This window comes from Heteronotia binoei, chromosome 6, assembly GCF_032191835.1.
Source record: "Heteronotia binoei isolate CCM8104 ecotype False Entrance Well chromosome 6, APGP_CSIRO_Hbin_v1, whole genome shotgun sequence".
NCBI lineage: Eukaryota > Metazoa > Chordata > Lepidosauria > Squamata > Gekkonidae > Heteronotia > Heteronotia binoei.
In genome coordinates this window covers 118924288-118943340 of record NC_083228.1, presented here as the reverse complement: position 1 = coordinate 118943340, position 19053 = coordinate 118924288, and positions in this window count along the sequence as shown.

Here is a 19053-nt window from a genome sequence, read left to right as displayed (position 1 = left end):
AGAGACATGCTCCTGAGTGTCTGCAGGGAGGCCACATTCGAGATCACAAAGGGTCTCTCGGCCCCCGCAAAGATCACGGAGAAAATGTACGAAGAGGTAGTCAGACTCCTGACCGGGCACTTCTTGCCCCAGCCATCCATCATCGCCCGCCGATTTCTCTTCCACAAAAGGGATCAAGGGGTGGGAGAGACGCCACCATCTACCTAGCCGCCCTCCGCCAAATTGCGGGGAACTGCAGCTTCGACAAGCTGGATGAAGCCCTGAGAGATCAATTCGTCTGGGGCCTCCGAGACAAAAGACTGCAGCAAAAGCTCTTCGCAAAGGAGGAGCTCACCCTCCAACTCACCTTCAACAAAGCCACCGCATTCGAGAGAGCAACCAAAGCTTACCACAACCCACGAGCAGAAGCCGTCCACCAGGAGGAGATGGCGCCGGGCAACCCATAGGAGGAGGAGGCACACCAGCTCCGTCGCCAACCAGGAATGAGGCCGAGAGCGCCCACTTGGCCACGAGCGACAGAGAGACCAGTCAACACCAAGTGCGCCAGCTGTGGGGATCCACCCAAGCAACAAGACTGCCTCTATCGCAACGTGGACTGCAGGAACTGTGGAAGAGTGGGCCACATAGCGTGGGCATGCCGGGCCAAGGCCACCCACAGACACCAGTCCACCAACCACGACTCGACCGATGCCTATTCGACTGCATCGACTAACCTGCAGATAATGAACTTGCCCCTCACTACCTCTGATAAGGTCAGGGTGTCGGTCCTAATCGAGGGTGCTCCATGCCTAATGGAGCTGGACTCAGGCTCCTCCATCTCCATAATTTCAGAGGAATCTCTAAGAAAACTTTGCCCCCGTGGCTGGCCCCAGCTGCGATCAGCTGATTTCATCCTGCGGGACTTCCAAAAAAACCCTGTACAGATTTTGGGTTGGGCCACTGTAAGGGTAGAGTTTAAGAACTTTAAGGGCATGCTGGACATACTTGTGGTCAAATGCCAGCTCACCACATTACTGGGGCTGGCCTGGTTTCTACCACTGGGTATTCAAATAGTGGGGTGCAGCAGATGCAAACACAAAATTTTGAGCACATGTGCTGGGAATTACCAGAAGTGTTTGATGAGTCCCTAGGGTGCTACAAGGGGCCTCCCATCACCTTACCCCTCGATCCCCACGTGAGACCAATAAGGCTGAAGACCAGGCGAGTTCCGTTCGCTCTTAAACCAAAAATAGAAGCGGAGCTGGACCGCCTCATGGCCTAGGGAGCACTAGAACCGGTATCCTACGCTGCCTGGGAAACACCCATAGTCACTCCAGTGAAGCCGAATGGAGATGTGCGCATATGCGCTGACTATAAGTGCACAATAAATAAAGCACTCCAGGACAATCCATACCCCGTTCTGGTGGTCAGCCACATATTGGCAGCCCTAGCAGGCTCTAAGGTTTCTGGGAAACTGGACCTGGCTCAGGCGTACCAGCAACTCCCGGTGGGCGCCGAGAAAGCAGAGGCTCAGACTATTGTGACTCACAGGGGAGCTTTTCGGGTGCGGCGGTTGCAATTTGGGGTTAGTGTGGCTCCGGGGATTTTCAGAGCATAATGGACTCTCTTCTCAAAGATATCCTCGGAGTGCAACCATTTTTTTATGACGTTTTAATCGCCGCCCTGGACGCTGAGGAGTTCAGCAGCCATCTGCGAGAGGTATTCTGCCGCTTCCAGACAGCGGGACTTAAAGTGAAGCGGGAGAAGTGTTCCCTCGGGGTGTCGAGGGTAGAGTTCTTGGGGTTTGCTGTAGATGCCGCGGGATTCCACCTGGCAGCCGACAAGAGCAGGGCAATAGTTCACGCCCCGGCCCCCGCATGCAACGCGGAGTTACAAAGTTTCTTGGGCTTATTTTTATCATTTATTTTTGCCCCACAAAGAGGCCATCGCAGAACCCCTTCATAGTCTCCTCGATAAAAACGCCCCATGGGTCTGGGAAAAGAAGCAGGCCGCTGCTTTTCAGGCAGTCAAGGACCTCCTAGTTTCCAATGATGTGCTCCACCATTTTGACGAATCCCTACCAGTGATTCTGGCTTGTGATGCTTCCCCATACGGGGTGGGCGCCATTCTGGGGCACCAACTCCCGGACGGGAGGGAGGTTCCCGTGGCATATTATTCGAGGACCCTGACCCCCGTGGAGCACTACTATGCCAAGATAGACAAGGAGGCCTTGGCAATAGTGGCTGGGGTGCATAAATTCAATGACTACCTGTATGGTAGGCGTTTCATGATTGCCACGGACCACAAACCACTACTGAGCCTCCTCGCCCCAGACCACCAGACACCGCAAATTCTGTCACAGCGCGTCCTACGGTGGAACCAGTTCCTCAACTCGTACACATATGCCCTGGTCCACCGCCCTGGCAAAGCTATGGGACATGCTGACACCCTCAGCTGCCTGCCGCTGCCCTCTATGGACCCAGATCCCACCCCTGCCCACCATGTGATGCTTATAAAGACTCTACCAGAGAGGCCCCTCCACGCCGCTGATGTAGCTAGGGCCACGGGTAGAGACCACATCCTCGCAAGCGTTTTAGACTGGGTGGGAAGGGGGTGGCCCGTGGGCAAACTGGGTGCAGAATTCAGGGCATTCACATCACACAGAGAAGAATTGTCCATGAACAAGGGGTGCATTCTCTGGGGTAGCAGGGTGGTGGTTCCCCCCCCCCCCCCATTGCGGAAGCAAGTGCTGGAAGCCTTACACAAAACACACCCGGGGATAGTGCGTATGAAGGCCCTGGCACGTAGCTATGTATGGTGGCCGGGGATGGACGAGGAGATAGAAGGGTGGGTTAGAAGGTGCCAACCCTGCCAAGAGTCCCGGCCTGATCCACCCAGTGCCCCTGTCCACCACTGGGAGTCCAACAGGAGGCCGTGGTCCGGGTTACACCTAGACTTTGCGGGGCCATAGCAGGGCCAAATATTCTTTATTCTAGTCGATGCATACACAAAGTGGTTGGAAGTGATTCCCGTAGCTTCAACCTCCACTGCAGCGGCAATCAGAGCCTTGCGAAGGGTCTTTTGCACTCATGGGATTCCCGAGACCCTCGTCACGGACAATGGTACTGCTTTCACCTCCCAGGAATTCCAGGAGTTCTTGAATAGGTACCTCATCCAACACATTTGGTCCACCCCTTTCCATCCAGCCACCAACAGCCAAGCAGAGCTCATGGTGCGCACCACTAAAGAGGCCCTGGGTCGCATTGTACAGGGAGATTGGGACCACCGCCTGGTAGCCTTCCTATTTGATAACAGAATCAGCCCCAACCCCGTCACCGGGTTAACCCATCACCGGGTTAAGCCGAGTTGCTAATGGGGAGGAAGTTGATCACTAGGCTAGACAAGTTGCATCCTGACCGAGCTATGGACCTCCACAGTCCCCCCAAAACCAGGGAAGCCACTAGGGGATTCTTTCCAGGGGATCCAGTATACGCAAAGAACTTTGCAAGCGTGCCGGAGTGGGTAGCCGCCCAGGTGCTGCGGGTCACTGGGTCCCGCTCCTATGAGGTTGCGTCGGAGGGGGGTCAGATCCTAAGGAGGCATATTGACCAGCTATGCCATCACACCTTGCTGGAAGAACCGACAGCGAACAGGGGAGCGGGGGAGAACTAACAGCAACACCTCCGGGAGCTACCCAGACTATGCCGGCTGCACCGACTATGCGGGCAGAAGAGCACCACAGCGGAGGGAACAACCTCCCCAGAGAGGAGATTCCGGAACAGCAACAAGTGGCAGACAGCCCTCTTCCGGCGTCATCCCACCACGAGAAACCAGCTGCCCCGCCAGCCACGGCGGCCACTCCAACTCCCCAAATAACCCCGTGGAGGTCGACCAAGGAACGCAGGGCGCCAGCCTACTTGAAAGACTTTGTGTCTTGAAATAAGGGGGGAGGAGTGTTGTGTCTTGCATTTCAGTCCTGAAGTTACAACACAGCGAACGCTACAAAGGAGATCAGTGGAAGTCCACCGGTCCCCGGACGTAGCTTGCAAATATGCTCCGCCAATCAAGATCTGTGGCAGGAAGTTTAACTGGCCAGGATTGGACCTGGCCAGGCTGAGGGTTGTTCCGGGGTATGTATATAATCGGGACCCGGCCCACGTTTCCCTCTCTTGTGATGTACTCGCTAATAAAGCATGTTGCCTTCAACACGTCTCGTCACTCAGTACATTACACACACCATCTTCATCTCTGAGTTGACCCTGACCCACAGACTGCCATTCCTTGCTTTGCTTCTATGTTCTAGCCCAGCCTCCAAACTCTTTGTGAGCCTCTTTATTTTGCTTTGCCAATCTGTTGCCTACACATCAAGTGCTAAACATCCTTGGCTCTGAGCCTATGGACTCCTTCTCTTGTCCTTCTCCTTAGCTGCTCTTGAAACCCATGTTCCTGAATTTTGATCTAACACGTTCCCATCCCCTGAGTAAAAACAGTCCACTTATTTGTATATTTTTGAATGGTGGCAATAAAGCCATCTCTGCTGGGTTTTGAGCTGGGGATTTTAAGTTGGAACACAATGACTCAGATTCCAAGAGAAATATTCACTTGTGGGAGCATTTGGGATAAATTTAAACACTGTTCCATGTGATAAATGAGCTAATGAAAAAGAAAAAAACCTGTTATGTTTGTAACAGATTTTTCCTCAGGGCTGAGACAATATGTGGCACGAGGATTCAGTGGGAGTGGATTCCCTCTGAGCCAACAGGCACAGATGAGTCCAAATGATAAATGGGAGTGGTCCAATTGTGAGAATGTGAGGAGTGAAAGAAAAATAAGGTGAGAAAGGAAAATCAGGGACAAATTAATCACTGTGATAACTACGTTAATAGTTTAAGCCTCAAAATATATTGATCATTTCATTTCCAAGTTGCCTCTCTCAGCAGGTAAACATTTCTGTACCAGCTATGGGATGGACATTTTGAAACTCCCAAACATGTCAGTCCTTTTCTGCTCACAATGGCTGTGGGTATGTGCAGCTTTGGCATTTCCGACATGCCATTTTCACATCCTCAGACTGCCTTTTGGAGCTGCTACTGCTATTGTAAAAATCATATATAGCCATGTAAGCAACATGATTTTGTGATGGAACAAAAAGCACTTTATGGGACAGACCAAGGATACAAAAATTTATTGGGGGGGGGGGGAGGCTGAGGTCACATGGCATGGTAGCCCCATTCATGTCACAGTGAACAAACATATACCCTGTATGTATCTGTGTACATTTATTTGTGCAAAAGAGCCAACAAGCATTCATTTTGCAAATGAAATAGGAGACAGTTGCTTGATATATGTATTGTTTCAGTCACATGTTCAGCTGTACTTGCATGGAATGTAACATGAATAGTGTTGCCAGCCTCCAGGTGGTACCTCGAGATCGACCCTTGGCACTTACCATGAGATGTAAATAAATGAAGGCAAATGAAGGGAAAAAAGAGAAGGACTGCTGAACAGAAAGGAAGAAAAGTTTTAAAGACTATGGAGAAAGTAAATTCTATAGTTGGAAGAGGAAGGCTAGAAAGCTAGGGGAAAAAAGAACAGCAGGAATAGGAGCCTATCCTATGGTGCTGCTCTCCCTATCGAGGCAGGAAAGGAACTGAGCAAGGGGTGGTCCCACATCCCACAGGAAGAGGAAGAGTTGAACTTTCCTGCCTCCCTGATAGGATGCTGGGAAACACCCAGGATGCCCTCTGCCTCTGAGGGAGAACTCCTACTATTACAACTGATCTCCATGTGATAGAGATCAATTCACCTGGAGAAAATGGACGCTTTAGACAGTGGACTCTATGGCATTATACCCCATTGGAATCCCTCTCTTCCCCAAACCACATTGTCCTCAGGCTCCACTCCCAAAATCTCCAGGTATTCCCCAACCTGGAGCTGGCAGCCTTATAAATGCATTTATAATGAAAAATGTAGCACACGCTGTACATCGATTGTATGTGTGTTCACTGTAACTTGTGGACCAAGCTAGCTGCAAGAAGAAAAGAGTTCACATCCATCTGCAAAACACAAAAATCCCTTTACAGGTCTGAAGCAAAGCGTTTGTGCCATCCACCAACAAACATGGAAACTTGGTAAATGCCTAAAAGCCTACCCTTGTGTTGTGAGAGCTAGCATGTACTCCCCAATAACTGTTTACATATGTGTCCACTACTTGTGTGAGCAATATCATGAAGGAGAACAAATACACAATAAAATGACCACAGTGACTTCCATGAAAACCAGTGTTTGGGGATGCAACTGAATTCCAAGTTGCCTCCATTGATGCTGCCTCTGCTGTTAGCACTGGCTGGGGATCAGCCTCAAGGTAGCCCAAACAAGGCATCGGCATCAGCACCAGCATTTACACAGGAGGCCAGGCCAGGGCTGGAAAGAGTCATGCAGGTCCAGCCGAGCCTAGCATCAGCCCAAAAACTGAGGTCTGAAGAAGGGCAGGCCCAAGGATAGCAGAGGCAGGCCCAAGGGTCTATAACCTATTCCAGGGGTGGCCAATGGTAGCTCTCCAGATGTTTTTTGCCTAGCACTCCCATCAGCCCCAGCCATTGGCCATGCTGGCTGGGGCTGATGGGAGTTGTAGACAAAAAACATCTGGAGAGCTACCGTTGGCCACCCCTGACCTATCCCAACCAGCTCCAGGGCACAGCCAATGGAAGGGGTGGCTGAAGGCAGGTGTGGGAAAGAAGGTATAGGCCAGGTGTGGCTGGAGAGGTTAGGATTTGTGGATAGTGGTGAAGGGTAGAGCTAGACAGCCTCTTTAAAAAGGGTTTCTGCAAACGGTCAAAGGGGAAAGAAAGGGCACAGCTCAGGCCTTAAGAACATAAGAGAAGCCATGTTGGATCAGGCCAATGGCCCATCCAGTCCAACACTCCGTGTCACACAGTGGCCAAAAAAACCAAGTGCCATCAGGAGGTCCACCAGTGGGGCCAGAACTACTAGAAGCCCTCCTCTGTGCCCCCCCCCACCAAGCACAGAAGACCTGCTGTCCTGGGGCAGAAAAGGGATTGGGTGAAGCAACCCACTTCTGTTCCCATTCTGAGGCTTGGGAAATCTGCCAGAGGGACCCAGCAGGCTGGCCAAGGGCTAGCTGACAGAGCTGGAGAGGGAACATCCTCACAACTAAAGACCTTTCAACTTCTAGAGTTTTTCCAACATTATCCTGCTCCACAGAAGGCTATTTGTACATGCAAATTGTGCATGCATGCATGTTCGAAACATCTGGCAGTTGGAAGACACCCAGAGAACACAAGAGTGGAAAATAGCCAGCCTGTGACAAAGTACATGATGCCTTTTTTAACCTATGACTAGCCGGGGTGATCCAAAACCCTAGATCTAAATGAAGATATCATTGAGACATAAGCACCCTCTTCAGACAGCACTAAAGGTAAAGGTAGTCCCCTGTGCAAGCATCGAGTTGTTACTGATCCATGGAATGATGTCACATCCTGATAGTTTTCTTGGCAAACTTTTTACAGGGTGGTTTGCCATTGCCTTCCCAGTCATCTGCACTTTACCCCCAGTGAGCTGAGTAATTTTACCAACCTCAGAAGGATGGAAGGCTGAGTCAACCTTGAGCCGGCTACATAAACCCAGCTTCTGCCTGGATGGAGCTCAGGTTGTGAGCAGAGCTTGGACTGCAGTGCTGCAGCTTATCACTCTGAGCCACGGGGCTGTATGTCAGCACTGCACAGATGTAAAAAATAAAATTGGTATGTCAAAAATGGAATAAAAATCTTTTTGAATTAAATTCAAGGCAGATATTTGCATATTAGGTCACACACCCCTGATGTAGCCAATCCCCCAACAGCATTAAGGCTCTTAGTACAGGGCCTACTGTAAGCTCCAGGAACTGATGGCTACATCAGGGGTGTGTGGCCTAATATGCAAAGGAGCTCCTGCTACAAACTGAGCCCCGATTGACAGGATCCATGCATGGCTGAGTAGGCTCCCAATACAATATCTAAAAAGGGGTGTTGTAATGTGGCCATCTCAAACCCCCTAAGACTCTTCTGTACAAGGCTTTCTTTTTGATGATTACATACCCTTCCACCAAACCTTACATTTGCAAGTATTAGAGAGCCCAGTGGTGTTCTTAAACATTTATCTGTACCGCAAGCAGAGAACACAGCTCAGGGATTGTAAGGTCTACTATTCCTGCAATCCAAGGTGCAACAGAGTTGGTCTTACATAATGCTATATCTCTTTGAAGAAGCTTTCTCCCAGAGGAAAAGCAGGAGACCCGACCGTGTGGAAACATACTTATTTGCCAGCACAGCAGTCTAAAGGATCAAGGCCGTGAGGGACTGACCTGGACAAGAAGAAATGCCTAAAGGATAACGTCTAGGTGAGCCTTTGTGGAACATTAAGAAGATCACCTGTCAGGCAAAGGGATTGACCCAGATAGGGTGAAGAGCATGGAAGGGAATTTTAATGAATCCCTGCAGCGTTAAGGCTATGCTTAGCAGAAAAGAGCTCTGAGTTATGCATGGCGGCACAATAAAGCATACTATAGGGAAGTCTGGTTCAAGGTCTTAGTAAGGTGAACCTTGACAGAAGATGGGAAGGGGAAATGGAAGCTAGAAGGGGAATAAAGCTCATTGCTATTGTGCCATTCAAAACAATGACTTGACTTAGTGTCTCCCCCCCCTCCCCTCCCCCATGATAGCATGGTCTGCAAGAGTTCTTTGGAAGAATCATTTTTCAGACCTGCTGATTAAGTCTGAATTAGAGACCTCAGCCATGCAAACCTTGTGCAAGTCTACTAAGCTACAGTTCATCTGTTTAGGGCAGGGGTCCCCAACATGGTGCCCACAATCACCCAGTGATACTTTTTCTGATGTCTGCTAAGCATTTGTTTGTTTTTAGGAAGCTGATGGAGTCAGGTAGGGCTTTGTCCAGCAAGGCTTCTAATTGACTACTGGAGATTTGATTCCAGGGAAGTTGCCCTCCAGGAGCTTTCTCTGTAAGTGAAATGGCCAGTCCACCCCAAGATGGATGTCTGGTGGAGTCCAGTTTATGCCCTTCAAATACCAGTAGCACCTCTAGATGCAAGTCCAGTAGCACCTTAGAGGCCAATACAGTTTTAAAGGGCAGAAGCTCTCAAGAGTCAAAGCTCCCTTCACCAACAGCATCTCTGAAATGGTTAGTTTCCTTTAAAAATAGAGAGATGGAGCGTGCACAAAAAAATAGATAAAAGGCCTTCATTTTAAATACATATTTTGTAACTAAAATCAGAATTTAAAAAAAGGCAAACTGGGACTTTATAGACAATGAATGGCTCACTAGACTGGTAATTAGATTGGAAGCCTTGGCACCTTTTAGTGTTTAGCTCAGGTCATGACTGGCTCCAAGGCATTATCACATGATTAATGCCATATGAATATCACTGGAGGTTTCTGCCTAGCGACTGTCCCTGTCCCCATTGAACTCCTGGGGAGTTCTGCCATTATGCAGTATTACCTCTGAATTATGCCTTTCATTTTGACAATCTGCTTCCTCTCTCTGCTCCCCAAGCTCGCATTTGGCTGCTTGTAAAACGAACAATCTCAGCTGCAATCGTTCCTTTTTGCAAAACCCTCTGTTATTCTAATTATTGATCACAATCCAAGCTACTCGAAACTCACGCGAGATTCCAGTTTCTGCTGACAGATGCAGATGTGAAAACATAAATGAAAAGTTTCACCAATGACTCTTCAGCGGCAGATGGGTGATGAAAAATTGTGCCTCACATAGAACACTAAAACACTATTCCCAGTTGGGCAGTTTTCAGCCCGAGTACACAAATGTGAGGTGGAACACCTGGCCATAATATGGCCAGTTTGTCTTGGATCTTCTCTTAAATCAGATGATGAGCTTCATGCTTGTAGCATATTAGATCACTCTAAATCAGGAGTGTCAAATGTGTGGCCCATGGGATGGATCAGCCCCCCCAGAGGGCTCCTATCAGGCCTGCGAGCAACTCAAGTTACCTGCTTCCTTCCCCCTCCTTTGCATCCTTCTGCATCACAGCTTGCTTTGCCAGGCTTGCTCAATCGCACAGGAGTTATTTTCTCCATTGGCTGACGAGCACATGAAGCAACTTATATACAAAAGCTCACAATGCCCAAGCATTTCATGTTTTCCTCTGGGTCTTTAATTGTGTTTGTCTGTGTCCTTTATAAAGTTTCTATTTATAAACTTTATAAAGTTGCTACCTGGCATTACATTTTATGACACATATGGCCTGGCCCAGCAAGGTCTCATTTATGTCAGATCTGACCCTGATAACAAATTAATTCAACACCCCTGCTCTAGATTCAAGTAAGCAGCTTGAATACCCCACACTAGCCTGAGCTTGGAAGCTAAGCAGGGTCAGCTGTGGTTAGCATTTGGATGGGAAGTCCAGCCTTGCTATACAGAGGCAGGCCATGGCAAATCACCTGTTTGTCTCTTGCCCTGAGAATTTTGTGAGGGCTTGCTATAAATTGGCTTTGCCTTGAAAGCACTTTGCTATTATTTATTTATTTGAATGTTTGACCACCCTTCCCAACAGCTGGGCTCAGAGCAGTGAACTGTTATAATTTGGGACCAGATAAAACCAAATTAAATAAGCAGCCAAACCATTGCAGATCCCTAAAAACAAGATGGCGTCAAGTCCTGGTGGTGCTGCTATCTTGCGGGGAGGAGTGGAAGTGGGAGTGCCAATGACAATCGTAGCTGATCTCAGCCAAATACCTGCCAGAATAACTCTGCCTTACAGGCTCTGTGGAATGGTAGTAATCCCCACAGGGCCTGGATGGAATAAGCAGAAAGTTCCACCAGGTTGGGGCAGAAAAGGCCCTAACCATGGTCGAGGACAGCTGATGCTGATTGCTAGAGTGCAAGGCTCTTTTGGGGGTATACCAGAGGTAGTCCTGGAGACATGTGGGTCTCTGGCCACTAGGGCCTTAAAGGTTAAAACGAGCACCGTAAATCTGATCTAGTGCTCCACTGGGAATTCCAGATTAGCTTCAAAGAGCACAAGGCAGCACAAGTGTCTCTAAGCTCTCTATTCTTAAATCTTCACTGTAATCCTAGGCGGTAGATGAGGCTGAAAAAGAATGAATGGGCCATGTTCCCCCAGGGAGCTTCGCTGCAGAGTAAGGACCTGAGTTCAACTATCCCCAGCCTTCAGCGCCGCAATGGAGTTAACGACGTGTGAGTACGCAACATCTTGCTTCAGCGGGGTTGGCTGAAGCAGATGAACCAAGCTGAGACAGCAGAGAAATATGGACAGGCACTTACAGTAGTAGCATTTCTTTCCTTCTCTGCCCAGTTTTAGGGAACTCTCTTCTACAATTCCCTAAAGGCAGAGCTTGAGCAACTGTGAGGATAAGGTTTAAGCTGGTGCAGAGAGAGAGAGTGAGAGCGAGAGACTTAATGACATTATAATCAAATTGTTTTAATGGAATTTTTATGCCTTTAAATTGTTGCCTGCCTTATGCTTTCAGAATAGGTCAAGCCATAAATCGAAATAAATTATAACAAACTGAATTAAGCATGTGTAATGCACAGTGCCATGCTAAGCAGAGATACACCCTCCTAAGCCTATTGACGTCCATGGACTTAGAAAAATGTAATTCTGTTTGGGATTGCAATGTTACTCTTTCAGTAGGACAAAAAAAAAAAAAATCTTTACTACACTGATATCCAGCCTTTCCTCTCAGGAGCTGAATGTGCTGTGTGTAGCAAGCCCAGGCAGTTGTTCATAAAAATTTCCACCTCTCCTTGACTTCAACTATATTATATATCTTTATACCATTCCCAGTAAGCTTCTAAGCTTAGCTAGTCAATAGTAGGGATGAGCCCAACTAAAAATTCTGGTTGGGTTTGGGGTAGGTAGCTGGATATTGGGGGGGGGGGGGGGGATTACAGTCAGAGTAGTTCAGAGGTGGAACCAGCTGCCTAGGAAGGTGGTGAGCTCCCCTTCACTGACAGTCTTCAAAACACGGCTGGATGATTATTTGTCGAAGATGCTTTAGGCTGATCCTGCATGGAGCAGAAGCTGGACTAGATGGTCTGTATGGCCCGTTCCAACTCTATGATTCTATAACCTAACCAAAAATGCCCCAAACCAAACTGGCCAGTTTGGATCACCCTTTCTCCCAGCTGCAGCTTGTCGTGGCCAGGAGAAAGGGGGCGGGATCACCTGGGAAGTGTTAAATGGCTGGCAGCCAGTTTAACCCATCCGTTTCTCTTTTCCCACTTGTTTCTATATTTAGGTTTGCTCCACCTCATCCTCACTGCTGTTGTTACATGTTCATGTTTCTCTTACAATTTTTTAAGTCATACCTTCCAAAACATAACATTTATGACACACACATATACACAAAACCTACAATGAACATGTGTACATTTTTAAAGGAAATATTTGGCATGAGGAAAGGGAAACAATCAAAAAATGAATCCCAGAAGTTCATTCGTAACAAAGGAGAAACAAATTCAAAGGGGGGGGGGGGCTAGTATTCCAATTGAACTTGCAAGCTTATGAAATTCTGTCTTCTTCCTCTATTCTTGTTACATTCTCAGTATAGCAGAATGAACCTGGAGGAGGTGGAAATGGTCTCTGTTAATCTGTCTGGCAAATGCAGTTCTCCTGGGAGCACATGGTCATCTGTGTCGTGCCCCACACATTGTCACCAGGTCTGGTAGGTCAACAGAGAGCTCAGATCCCCAGAGAGGCTGCCTTTGGAAGACTCCTCAAACACTCTGCACTTCACCAAATGAATCAGCTTCACGACTCCCTTGTCTGTGCTTCAACCTCCCACTTGGAATTGCCACATGTTCCCCCTGCTCTGATGCATCTCATCTCACCACCAAAGTGAACCCACTCTGTTCTTTCTACACAGAACGTGCCTGCAAAGCTACATATTCATGCTTGTACTGTGAGTATTATTAGAAATGCAAATAGAGCCTGGAATGCTGCATTGGGTGCATAAGGCTTGCCTCTTCCCAAACTCAGGGTTTTTTTTCGCCCCTTCCCCTTTCTAAGTGGAGCTTTTTGACTCAACAGAGAGACCTAGCAACACCACTTGTTCCCTCACCCTCTTTGATTTGAGTCAAAGCTTAAGGCAGCCTGACTTTGAATGCCAAAGATTGGTTTTGTAATGACACACAGTAATATGTGGCAGCTCAAATCATGACTAGATCACCTGTGAATGCCCAGAATGCCTCCTCCTCATTCCAATGGATAACCAAAACCTGGCCTCTGATAGAGCCCTGTGGCCCTCTTCTCTGAGATAAGATGTTATCTCAGAGAAGAGGGCCACAGGGCTCTATCAGAGGATAGAGCTGGGGTTTGTTTCCAAGAGCCAACTAGGACTGTTTCTAAACTGGTGATTTGCCCCAGCTGGAATGCTTTGCTCCCACCCACCCCTTTCTCCACAGTGGTGCTTCTGTGTCCCACCTCGGTTTCCCTTGGTTCCTTCTGTGATCATGTCCCTATCTGCTTTGCTATGATAGGGTTGCCAGCTCCAGGTTGAGAAACACCCGGAGATTTTGGGGGTGGAGTCTGAGGAGGGTAGGGTTCAGGGAGGGCCTTCGGTGTGATAAAATGCCACTGATATCACCTTCCAAACTGGTCATTTTCTCCAGGTGAACTGAGCTCTGTCACCTGGAGATCAGTGGTAATAGCAGATCATCTCCAGCCACCACCTGGAAGCTAACAAATCAAGTGAGAAGCACAGGGAAAATGCAAACCAAAAGGTAAAACAGCTTCTGTGCATTAAAGATCTCAATTACACATTATACGAAGGTATGACTCTATTAGAAGTTCCTTAAAGTCACAAATACATCAGTATTGTGAAAGACTGTTGGAGAGTGTTCTAGTGTCTGTTAAGCTTTGAAAAAGCACCAGTGAAAAAGGGCTGAGACAGGTACTTCTCGTTAGTTGAGCCTGGACTTCTTGAGAACATATACAGCTGAGCTTGGACCCTTTGGATTTACACTGCACTGAGAAAGCAATTTTTGATATTAATGTGGTTTTCCACAATCAAGTTGGAACGGAGGATGCTCACTAAGAGTGGGACTGGTTCCCTTTAAATTGTAATTGTGTGTTTCAGGGCACCCATTCCTTAACAAAAATGGTTTCCATTTTGTAAATAATTCAATGACTGATGGATTTGGGACTTGAAGGAAATTATATCTACGCTGTTGTATAATGTGTAATTAAGATCTTTATTGCATAGAGGCTTTTTTGCCTTTTTGTTTGCGCGACCTGGAAGTTGGCAACCCAATGCTGTGACATTTCGGGAACAAGTGCTGCAAAACTAGGCTGGCCTCCAAGGGCACAGGATGGTTGGAGCCAATGCTCCCTCTTAGCTGTGGAGTCTTCTGAGCAAAAATTCTACTTTGTGAGCTACCAGCACTAAAGTTGTGAGCGAGCAATTTGGCTACTGTATATATTAGTTTGCTCTGGGGCCATCCTTCCTGTGCTAAGACAAAAATGTGTGAGCCAGAGGCTAAAAAACTGTGAGCTAACTCGCACTAATTCAACTTAGAGGGAACACTGGTTGGAGCAGTCATTTCCCCCCTTGTTCCTTGTGGCAGCCATTTCCTTATTCTCCACCTACGGCTGCCAATCTCCAAGTAGTGTCTGAAGATTTCCTAGTATTACAATTGATCTCCAGACTACAGAAATGACTTCCCCTGGAGGAAATGGCTGCTTTGGAGGAAGGGATCTATGGCATTGTACCCTGATGAGGTCTCTCCCCTCCACAGGCTCCACCCCACAAATCTCCAGGTATTTTACAACCCCAAACTGGAATCCCTATCCCTTTCACGGGAGGCTTTTTGAGCCAAACCCCCCCCCCCAATAAAACAGCAATTCAATTACCAATATAATGGTACACTGATATGTGAATTACCATCTTATTTATTAATCCAGAAAAAGCCCCCTCTGGACTGCAGAGGTGGGGATGGGCACCATGGGCACTGGAGCAAGAAAAATGCAAGGAAATCCAAAATGTGGAGGCCTCGTTGCCACTGCACTGGTAACTGCAGCAACAAGGGAGCTTCTGAAGGAATGCATTATCTGGAACCTTCCTATTCAGTACTGGAGACTCAAAGGAAAAACAGGCCAACTTCTGACACCATGAAATGTCTCCTGTTGGCTGTGGGTCCCCACATTACAGAACTCAGACACCCATTCTCAGGTCTATTCAGCAGAGACAAGCTGGCTCAAAACATCAGCCATTTGTGTGCAAGGCGACAACTCCAACAACCCACAACTTCACCTAACATACAAAACTGGAAATTGAAACAAGAGCTCCAACAAATAGGGCCAAACTAAATCACACATATACTAAGGGAGAAGCAGACTGTTCCATTACATACATATATACAAGAAACATACCACAGCTTCAGCATGTGGAAAAGCCCTAAATGAGACAGAAACTGCATGGTCACTACTGAAAATGATAATTATAATCTAATCCTTCACTCCCCTTTCTATGGCATCTGTTAGAACCTTGACCATGTCATAACATCATGACTGTGATCAGACACACTAAATAATGCACTTTCCAACGATTTTGCCAGTTCATACAGTAAAATCCAGTTGGAAAGTGCATTGAAAGTGCATTATTGAGTGTGAGTGACTGCAGGCATGCATGTTTCCCTAAACCAATAATATCAAGTGGAAACGGAAAACCTTGTCTGTGATGTTTTTATCCCACTCAGGGTGGAGTTCATGGTTCTCCCTTTCTCCATGTATCTTCACAAAAACCTTTGAGGTAAATTAGCCTGAGAGCAGTTTTCCCTCTAAACTGAGTTAGCATGGAAGCATGGAGTTAGCAGGAAGGATGACCCCAGAGCACAGTAATTTATGCAGTCGCTCAGAACTTTAATGCCAGCAGCTCACAAAGTAGAATTTTTGCTCACAAGACTCTGCAGCTTAGAGGGAACATTGCCTGAGAGCATGGGATCAACTCAAGTTCACTTGAGTTTCCTGAGTAAGGACCTGAGCCCAGATTTCCCAACTTCAAGTCCAGCACTCTAACACTATGCTACTCCATGTGATGACACCATGACACAATGTAAATGCTACTACTATCGCCTTTAGCTTGGCTCAGTCAAAGCAGACTTCATGCTATGTCTGCTACAAATTCATTATATGCTCTCTATCATGCTGTTTCAGTTTTGAATCTGTAAAATGGGATTGTACAGCCTCCTCCTAGAGTTGTTGAGGATGTGATGCAAGAAATACAGCATTGAAAAACAAATTCAGAATTTAAAAAAATTCAACATAAAATAAGGACTATCAGTAAAAAGGTAAAGATAGCCCCTTGTGTAAGCAGCGAGTTGTTACTGACCCGTAGGGTGACGTCACATCCTGACTTTTCTTGGCAGACTTTTTATGGGGTGGTTTGCCATTGCTGGAAGGAGGCCATTCCAAGCAGACACAACCAGAGTCTCTTCTCAGACAGATCTTGAGAAAAAGAACATCAGTCCAGCAGAGCAGGCATGGTGTAGTGACCAGAATGCGGGATCTAGCATTTATCCCCTACTCTGCCATGGAAGTTTGCTGGGTGACCTTGGGCCAGTTACACTCACACTGATTAACCTTCTTAACAAGGATTATTGTTGTGAGGACAAAACAGAAGAGACAACCATGTAGTAAACGGGATTTGGCCCTCACTGGAGAAAAAAAAAAGTGGGATATATACCTTCCTCAGTGATCCTTATTCTGAAGATGAGGCATGTGCACTCAGAATTCTCTCAAGGGTGCTCTTTTGATGAATGGCACTGCCAGGGCAAGGGGTTAGACCCTGGACAATGCTTGACCCTGTTCCCCCCAGCAACCCTCTTCTTTCATTTGTTATTTTATTTTCTTGGTCACTTGGGGGAGCTCCCCCCCCCTTTCTCTTTCCCTCCCCTTGCTGTATCTCCAAAAAAAGAAGTGTCAGGGGAGGACCTGTTAGAAAAGGCAACGAGTTGATTTTTACACAGCAGAATGAATGGAGCATTAAATGACTGCATTAAGGAGGACTGCAGTGAGGCTAATGGTGGCCTCTGGTGGAAATGCAATGCTCTAATAATGCTCTCAGAAAGGGGCACTTGCTGGGCAGGTTTCCTTGTCTTTTTCATGGTGAAAGTGTGCCCACGGGTCTTGCTTTAACAAAGCTGGATGGGATAGGAACATCATCATAATTAACAAGGAGGAGAGACTGCACAAAGAGAACTCTCATGTTTCAGACACATGGAGGGGGATCCAGGAATAATTAAGGTTACCAGATCATGTAATTTTTACGAGTGTCAGTTTTCTTTCATTTCCTGAAAAGCCCATGTATTTACTTAGATTTATAGCATGCTCTTTGCACTGAGTTTCAGTGCAACACTTATGTGTGTGTGTATACATGCAGAGAGAGATAGAAGCAGTAGTTTTAAAACATCAATGGCAGACAGATAGGGCAGCACTGCATATATATTAGCAAGCAAGTACATAAAGACGCACACTAATAACATGACTCTGAATGGCAGTGACACCAAAATGAAATATTTCAAGGTCAGCATTTTATACCCCTGGGGCCCTATATAAAAACAGCATCCTTGTTACAGAATATTTTGTTTGCTCCTCGGTTTCCTACTCCAGGGTATATTATTTTCCCATATAATCAAGGCTTGGTTATTTTAGCATGAATATTTTTGAGAAGATCCTATAAAAACACCGGAAAAAAATTAAACAGAGAAGCTTCTTCTCAAGCTCTGACTTGACCTCCATTAAGAATCCTTTGTTTTTTGCTTACCTTTTATTTTTATACCCCATGGGGACCCAAAGTGGATTATGACATCGCTCTCCCCTCCTCCTTTCTATCCATACATCAATAACGCTGTAGGTAGGCTAGCCTGAGAGAGTTTGGCCCAGGCCACCCAGCAAGCTTTTATGGCAGAGGAAGCTTTGGACCTGAGGGTTCTGGCAAGAAGACAATACTGACTTTGATGGACCCAGGGTCTGATTCAGTATAAGGCAGCTTCATGTGTTCTACACCCTTGTCTGACACTGTAGCCACCATACACCATTGGCTCTAGGAGTTGCATGTGGTGTTAAATTATTTCCATCAATTTTAAACACAAAGTACCCAGAATACCTATACATGCAAGCGCATGTATGCACAAAGGCATGATAAAACTTAATACATAGAATACATACACACCACACACACACACATATATAAAAGTCACCAAATGAAATGTCTCCACTTACTAGTGATTGGCCACGAAGCCTGTGCCACAGCTTGCTGTGGGATGAGCTAAGTAAACAGGGCTAATGTTGCCCTAGTTCAGTTCCAGCTCTTCAAAAAAGTTGCCCACAACTAGAACAACATACACTTTGTGTTTTGTGTTAATCATCCCACAGCAACTACTTCCTCCAAACTCACACAGACCCATTTTCCCTGGAAGCAATGCCCTGTAAAGATGAGAGAATGCAGATCTACCACTAAAACAATCATTGAGGTTGCTTCTGGATAGCAGGCATGGCAATTCAGCTGACCAGGGAATGGCCCGGTTACAAAAAAATCCTTATTTCTTCTCACTCCACACTCTGATTTTCACTTTAGCACTTGAGTGCTAAAATCAGCATCCCCCCTCATATCTAGTTAAATCAACGTCAGACCCAACAGGTACATACTATTTATCAATGCTGAATCTGCAGAAAGCAGATAATTGTGGGATACAGAAAGCTCTCTCTTGGATAGCTCCTCCAAATGTTCCTGGGGTTTCATAGAGAAGGGTCAGCACTCAGCCGGGTTCAGAATGCTGTGTCTTAAAGAGTAAGGAGACCACTTCTTGGAGATCGTGACCACGCAGCATGAGAATTATGAGCTTTGGGTTTTGAGTCCAGCACTCCACTTCAGCCTGGAAGCTCGCTAAAGCCTTGCGCAAATCACATCTCTTTCTCTCCCCCCCCCCCACCCCCAGCTTAAACTGGGAGTGGGGAGAGAAAGAAACAGCCCCCTGCTGTCCATACAACGATATGAATAGATTAGATATATATATAGGGAA